Source organism: Canis lupus, chromosome 3, assembly GCF_003254725.2.
Source record: "Canis lupus dingo isolate Sandy chromosome 3, ASM325472v2, whole genome shotgun sequence".
NCBI lineage: Eukaryota > Metazoa > Chordata > Mammalia > Carnivora > Canidae > Canis > Canis lupus.
Genome location: NC_064245.1, coordinates 45,435,815 through 45,443,979, shown reverse-complemented (window position 1 = coordinate 45,443,979; position 8,165 = coordinate 45,435,815).

Here is an 8,165-nt window from a genome sequence, read left to right as displayed (position 1 = left end):
TATTACTAGAAGTTTAGCTTAATGTGCTACCCTCATCATTTTCATGTAGCATTATTTTAGTTTTGTAAACAGTGACATTACATCTAGAAAAGTTAGAAGTTAAGAAAGAAGAAAAACATTGGTAAACAAATCATCATCCCTTTAGCTTACTGCTTTGTCTGTCTTGGTCAAAGCAAGATGCATTTGCCCATAACAGTGTCCCCCTGCTCCAGGAAGGAGCCAGATCACAGAAGATGGCCACAATAACAAGGAGTCATAGACTTTCCCCCAAGCCTCAGATCTGGGCCCTAAGTTTGACTTAGGCCATAATCATGGGCTGCTGGGGCACTTCTCACCAATTCAGAGCATTAGGCCTTACCTTTTATAGTCAGCTGGAGCTGGTTTATGACTGAGAGCTGGTTGTTAAATCAATGATAGCTTGAAATCAACTAGGGTGTAAGTATTTATACCACAGAAATTAACAAGTGCTACAAATCAAGACATTTATTTATTTACTTCCTTATTTATTTAATTTTTTATTTTTTATTTTTTCTCCCAGAGAGCTGGCTTACTAGCATACACCCCACTGCTTCAAGTGTACCATACCTGGGACTACAAAGAAAATACCTGAGATTCTAGGGATGAGAAAAATAGTTGTTTATCTCTGATATAAAAAGGTATTATTATTATGCTGTGTTCTGCTTAAGCTTTAAATGTCTTTGATCAAATGGCCAGTCCTGGGTTGGCATACAGCTATGACATATTGTGAATAGTCCATGTGAGCCTGAACACAGTCCCCAGCTGACTGCTATCTGATAATATCACACAGATTTTCAAATCTACCAGATTAACCACTCCCCTAATTTAGACTGGATATTCACTAAGTGCCCCCACTGAGCAAAGGATACCATCTAATTATATTTTCCTATCTTTGTTTCTGGGCTAAATATATTGAACTATTCTGGGGCATCTAGGTGGTTCAGTTGATTAAGTATCTGTCTTTTGCTCAGGTCATGTTCCCAGGGTCCTGAGATTGAGCCCCATATCTGGCTCCCTGTTCAGAGGGGATCCTGCTTCTCCCTCTCCCTCTCCTCCTCCCTCTGCTTGTGCTCTTTCATTATGTCAAATAAATAAATAAAATATTTTAAAAAATTGAACTATTCTCCACCAAGTTGAATACCTAGCTTCAATTCAGCAAATGGTTGAGTACATATTATTTATGGCATAGTAAATACAACAAAAAGAATTTTTAAATACACAGCAGCTCTACTGAAGGGTAATATAGATGTTTAGCGAATATTTATTTGGGATATGGATACAGTTCATAGCATAGTCTTACAATAAACCATTTTAAAAATACTTTTTCTAATTCCTTATTTAACAACAAATACTCAACTTATTGTCACTTCTCCATTTTTTCTCCATATTTTTTCATGCATTCTTACTTCCTGTGTCTGTCAACTAATTACCCTTGTCTTCCTCTTCCTTCTTTACTTTTCTGTCTAGATGTCTTCTTCTCTTCCTCATTAATCAACTTCACCTCTCTGGTTTCTCCCATTGAGCAAATGTTTCCAGTGTACTGCTCAGCTCAAAGTCTATAGGCCATCAGTTCAGATATAAGAGGTGTTCTTTTCAGTAGCAGGAACATGGGCTATTCTTAATGCTTATACAATTGTTTCCAGAAATACAATTTTTTGCCTATGATTTCCTTATACATTTTGCCTTTTATTCTAATAATATGCATTAATTCCTTCATGCCAGGATTACTAATTTATCAGGAGCCAATGGAATTAATATCTCATTTTACTGGCCTAGTGGATGACCTTTTATGTACTGGATGGTTGATAGATGTTTGTTAAATGGAAAGGATGCAGAGGTATCCAAAATGCTGACTAGCTATATTGGGTCTTTAAATAAATGTCATAATAGTTATACCATTCTTAACTAAGAACAATTTTCCAAAGACACAGAATTATATTAAACAAACCCAAAATGAGGTCAGGTTTTTTACATTGAAAATAATGCAATTATCTCATTGTCAAAGTAAGGGTGGTTCTGCATATATATGTCTAATATAATTAGTATAAGAAAGGGAGAAAATGTGACTATAAAATGCTTTACTGCAGGAGAAGCTCGCAACAAAATGCAGCGTTACTGTGTGGCTGAGTGGTTATGTGTGGGGAGATTGTCCTAGTTAAGTGGCCATTGCTCAAGCCTACTGTTTATCGGTTGAGTTGCTGTGAGATTTTAATTCACTAGAGGGAGCTTATGGGTAGGAGTGATGTAGTTCCCACACAAGGAAGATTGATTGCATTCATTCAATCCCCCACAGCCTGAAAAATACTTCCTATTTATTTTATTCAGGAGCTTGTTGTAACATATCTCAGAATTGCTTAGTCATTTTTTTCCACTAGTGAAAAGTCTAATTTCCTTTTCCATTTTTTATTCTTCTATGCAATTCGCTCAATCCCCATAATGGTCTAACATTCCATTGTATTTAACTCTCTTAGTCCTTATCTGGTTTCATCACCAATGCTCTTTTTATCCCAGAGAATGGCCAATAAGAGAGTTAATCCAGTTGAGGTGCCTCCCTGTTCCACATTTGAGGGATATACATTTTTCCTGATTGTTCAACCACTATATGAACAGTAAAAAAATAAAAAATAAAAAAAAATTGACTTACCTTTTGGTTTGTAACAAATCTGACATACCTGAGTTATGTTTTACTGGTATATATCAAACATAGAGGACGTATCTCTGGCCTTGTGTTTTTTACTCAATTTGTCTTCAGGTCAGATTCTAAAGGAGAAGAATGATTTGCCACCTTACCAGTCAGCACAAACCAGAGTAGTAAGTAGTAATTCAGATATCAATCATTAAAGGCTTAATTTGGGTCTATGTATTTCACCAACTGGTGGAAAACATGTGAAAATAATATTTGTCTGTAAGTGAGAGTCTGTGTCGCATGTGCATGAATGCCCGTTCAAAGTCAGGTATCTCTAACTTTTAATTTGATGAATAAAATATCCACAGGCCAGCATCAAAGTTACCAAAAACAGCTTGCTCATCAATGCTGTCTGGTAGTTTTTTATTTTCTTTATTTTTATTTTCTTTTTTTCTCCTAATTTGCTTCAGAGGGAACTCAATATTACTGTGATCATCAATCTTTAAAAAAATTGTTTTATAAGTTCCATCGGTTGCAAATGGCTTCAGCATTCCCCCACCCCCAGCCCAAATTCTTTTCTGCTCAGTATGAATGAGTAAGTGTGTCAGAGATCCTGAAGACCAGCCTGAGGCTTGACAAATTTCTGAAAGAACTCAAAGGACTAAGAAAAGTTATTATACCTATGGTTATAATGTATTACAGCAAAAGGATAAAGATTAAAATCAGCAAAGGGAAAAGACACTATCATAGTCTATTTGGGTTGCTATAGCAAAGTATCACAGACTAGGTGGCTTATAAAAACAGAAATTTATTTCTCATGGTTATGGAGAATAGAAGTCCAAGATCTAGAAACCAGCATGGTGGAATAAGGGACCTCTTCCAAGTGCAAACTCTTGTTGTATCCCCATATGGAAGAAAGAGTAAGGAATCTCTCTAGGGCCTCCTTTATAAGGGCTCTTCCCTCATGACTTTATCATTTCCCCCATCACATTGGGCATTAGGATTTCAACATGTAAATTTGTAAGGAATACAAAACATTCAGCCTACAGCTGGCACATAGGACAGAGTCCAGGAGAAACCAAATGCAAAGTTCCAGATGTTCCCTCCCAACAGAGTCAGATATGCTTAATTCTTTCAGCAATGATGCATGACAACACATGTGAAGTGTTGCCAATCAGGGAGCGTCACTCAAGCCTTGAAGTCCAGGGATTTTATTGAGATCCTTGGTACTCAATTTATAGCCTCATCAGGGCAAAATAGGCCTTCATCATAAATCACATTGATAGGATAAATATACGTGATCAGACTGGTGCAGTATGGTCCAAGTCCTTGGGTCTATCCTTTTATCATATAGAATATTCCAAGGACTTGAGCTTATCTCCCATGAACCAGCCAAAGGCTAGTCCTAAAGAAAAGTCTTTCTCAGGAATATTCAGGATTTGATAACCTTTTCCTGCCTAACAATTCTTACTTAAAATTGGATTTCCTTGACCAAATATTTGGGATACTCTGAGTTAAGAGATATTAAACCACTTTCTCCCCTTCTCTTAACATGCTAATAATCACTGCGATACTCCAAGTGTGTGAGTATATGTATTTACTGTCACTTAATGGATTTCAAAATCTTTTCCTTCTTTAGAGAACTTATTTTAGGAAATGTCATTCTAAGTGATTCTTTACACTTGAGCAAAGTGTCTCTGTCCAAAGAAAATGTTAGTTAAAAGGGCAAAAGGAAAAACAACTTGAAGCACTAGAGTTACTAATAAAGAATCCACAGTCAAGTATTTGTTATAAACAATTGTGCTCATCTTTTATTACTATCTGGTGTCTCAACCATATTTCAATTGGTAAACTTGCTTTCAAAAATTTCACAAATTGTATCTTTATAAAGTGTTTCAGTAATAAAATCAATATACTTTCTTAACCTTTGTCACTTGTGTCATGAAAATGGATGTTAGGGTTAATATACTTATTGGAATAACTGTCTGCTGTTAACACATAAAAGGTATTTAACTGTTGAAAATATAGCAAACTGTCCTGGAAACATCAGTTCATGTTGATTGAATAATGAATACAAATAATTTGATTTCTGAATAAATGATTTCTCCCATTTTAGCCTGTTGATTATATTTAAAATTGCCTGAATACCTGATAGAATTGACTGAAGCTACCACTGGGCCATTAAAATTCTTCTTGCAGTTCTTACTACTCTTCTTATTCTGTGAAATCTTCAGCAGAACCACAAATGAGAAAAATGGGCAATGCAAAAGGCAATTTAAAATTAGTAAGCAGTCATTTGAAAACTTGGTTAAAAAAAAAAAAATCTTATGGTCTCATTAATGCAACGTGTTGAGAAAAGACTCTCCGAAGCATTTTATCTCAAATAAAACCATGCAGCGCACACATGGAATTTGCAGAGACAAAAGGAAAAGTGAAATCAAGCCACTGTTCACAAGGAAATGTCTCAGGGTTCAAGAATTATGAATCATTTACTCATTTCTGAAATCTAATAAAACATCCTTATTAAAATGAAAGCATGTTTCATTACCAGGCATAGCTTTGATCTGATAGAAAACATGTTTTCTCTTATTTATTTAACATATGTGTTACATATGCTTTTGACATAAATATCAATGTATAACAAAATAAATATTATCTAACCAGGCATATTTAATATGTTCTGTGTTGTGCACTAGATAACTGATAACTACATTTTAAACATATAATATATCTATTATAGTATATTTTATATGAAATACATTTTGAGCTCTGTCTCATATAACTGGTATCAATGAAGTCAAGTGTGAAGTGCATAAATATCTATATTCTTAATTAAAGATACATAGAATCTTCAAACCTTTACACTTTTATTCTGGAAAGAGACTGTGATAGTGTCCTCTCCTAACAGGTGGTATGATATGTTTAATCAACAGATAAGGTTTAATATTTAGCAATTTCAGAGTTAAAGATATGTGTATGATCAGCAAGAACAAAACCCCACAATGCAGAACATTTCTCTGTGTGAAACAATAGGAGATAGAAGTTTAAACATACTAATGAACAAGGCATCACAGGAAGAAAGGTTGGATAAGGCTTGTTTCTCATAGCAGACAAAATGTGAAAGTTTGTCAACGGTCCTCAGGCTTAATGGAGGCTCTCTGGGACCTTCAGCAACTCATCCAATCCTCCAAATATTTGAAGAAGCTCAAAGATTAGATCTCCTTTATCTTCAAACTCCAGCTTGCCATAGGATTTAACCTCAAATTAAGTCTACTGCAGACATGAGAGACCCATGAGATCTTCCGCAAATGGCGACCAATCAGGATCTCAGAATTTCATGAAACAATGGTACCTGTGGGGTGCTTGAGCCAAGGCTTGCAAAGAGGCAGCCTTTGGCTGAAGCCAGTCTCCAAACTGATTTATTTTGTCCTCCCTTGTATAATATAATTTAAAAAAATAGAATATTTCACATGAAAATGATTTCAGCTTTTTCTTAAGGAATTCAGTATCTGTGGCAACAATTGGCATGAGAGCTAACACATAGTGGACCTACAGAGAATTGAATCAGTCTGAAAAAGACATGTCTACTCATTTCACCATATTCAGATCTGTTACCTGCCCGACTCCTATTAACAAATGTACTTACAATTCCTGGCCTAGGGCAGCCCAAGTGGCTCAGCGGTTTGGCACTGCCTTCAGCCCAAGGCGTGATCCTGGAGTCCCAAGATCAAGTCCCATGTCAGGCTCCCTGCATGGAGCCTGCTTCTCCCTTGGCCTGTGTCTCTGCCTCTCTCTCCCTCTCTGTGTCTCTCATGAATAAATAATTTTTTAAAAAATCTAAAAAAAAAAAATTACAATTCCTGGACTAAGTTCACCAAGTTGCATTTGAGAAAGAAAAAAAATGGAAGAATACCTTAAAATAAGTGTTGCATAGATATTTATGGAACAAATATAATTTGTGGTCTTGTCTTGGGCAATTGAAAATGGACTATAATCTATATTCTTTTAAAGGATAAATATCTGATTTGTCCCTTAATGTAGCTGCATAAGCCCATCTGAGAACTGCCATTAATGAAAGCTTTTCTAAAAAAAAAAAAAAAAAAAAAAAAATTAAAGCTTTTCTAATGGGAGGTAAAAAATGTAATATGAGAAATATAAACTACTGAATTTAGCCTTTTGAAATATGCCTAGCCTGGTTTAAAAGTTGAGTTAAAACTACTCTTGTATTAAGGCTAGAGAAATTTGGAGCATGATAGTAGTGACTTGAAGGTAGAGCAAGAGGAGTTTCTACAGTTTCTACAGGGCCAAGCACTGTAGGCAAAAATCTAGGGAGGAAATAACCAACTGATACACAATTCCTGAGCAGCAAATGCCTTGGAAAACCTGAAGATATCTAATATGCAAATTGAAGTTGTTTTTCAGTCTGTATTCTGCCAAAATATTCCTCTGTCATTTTTTTTGACCTTCAGTAAAGCATGTTATACTTAAAAAAATGTATTAAAGATTTTATTTATTTATTCATGAGAGATACAGAGAGAGAGAGAGAGAGAGAGAGAGAGAGGCAGAGACATAGGCAGAGGGAGAAGCAGGCTCCATGCAGGGAGCCCGATGTGGGACTCAGTCCCCAGACTCCAGGATCATGCCCTGAGCCAAAAAGGTAGACACTCAACCACTGAGCCACCCAGGGGTCCCAAACGTGTTATACTTGAGAGACTTTCCATAGTGGTGTGGTTTGGGTATGAATGGAAAGAAGTTGAACTTCTTTTAAGAAAAATGGGCCAGGAGAAAATAAGAGCCCAAGAATGGAGCCCAGAAACAGATAATGTATGCTCCTCACTTGGACCAAAGCTTGGAGCTGGGTTCTCCAAGGAAGCAGAAAGTTATGTGACTTTCCTGCTTATTGAGTGAATGCTATGTTTACAATATTGTGAGGGATACGTTGCATTCAAGATTAACAGAATTAACATAACCATTTTGTAAATGTGGAAATGAAGTTAAAATATGCTAAGTGACTCGCTCAAGATCAATAGGCTAGCAAGAGGCAGAAGTTGGATTATACCCAGATCTATCCATTCACTTACTGGATATCTTTCATGTTTTATTTCTAAGGCATGGTTTTTAATGATCACTATGTCATTTAAATACATGTATAAATGGTTGAACTAAGTATTAAACAGACTTGTACATGACAATCTACTGCTCAATTTTAACACTTTTATAAAATTTATATCAGGGCAGTGTTTAGAAATTATCCTAATATATGTATGAGTGCACAAGATATAAAATCACAAACAAGTTACTTGTTAAGTTTATTTTTTATTTTTTTAGGTAATCTCCATCCCCACTGAGGGGCAAGAACATGGACCCCAAGATCAAGAATCACATGCACTACAGACTGAGCCAACCAGGAACCCTCTGTTAAATCTTTTTAGATAGGTATGTACCCTTTTTTAACTGCTGACAGTGTGTACACACACAACTTGGAAAAATATAGTAATATTTGTTCTTTCATCATTCACAG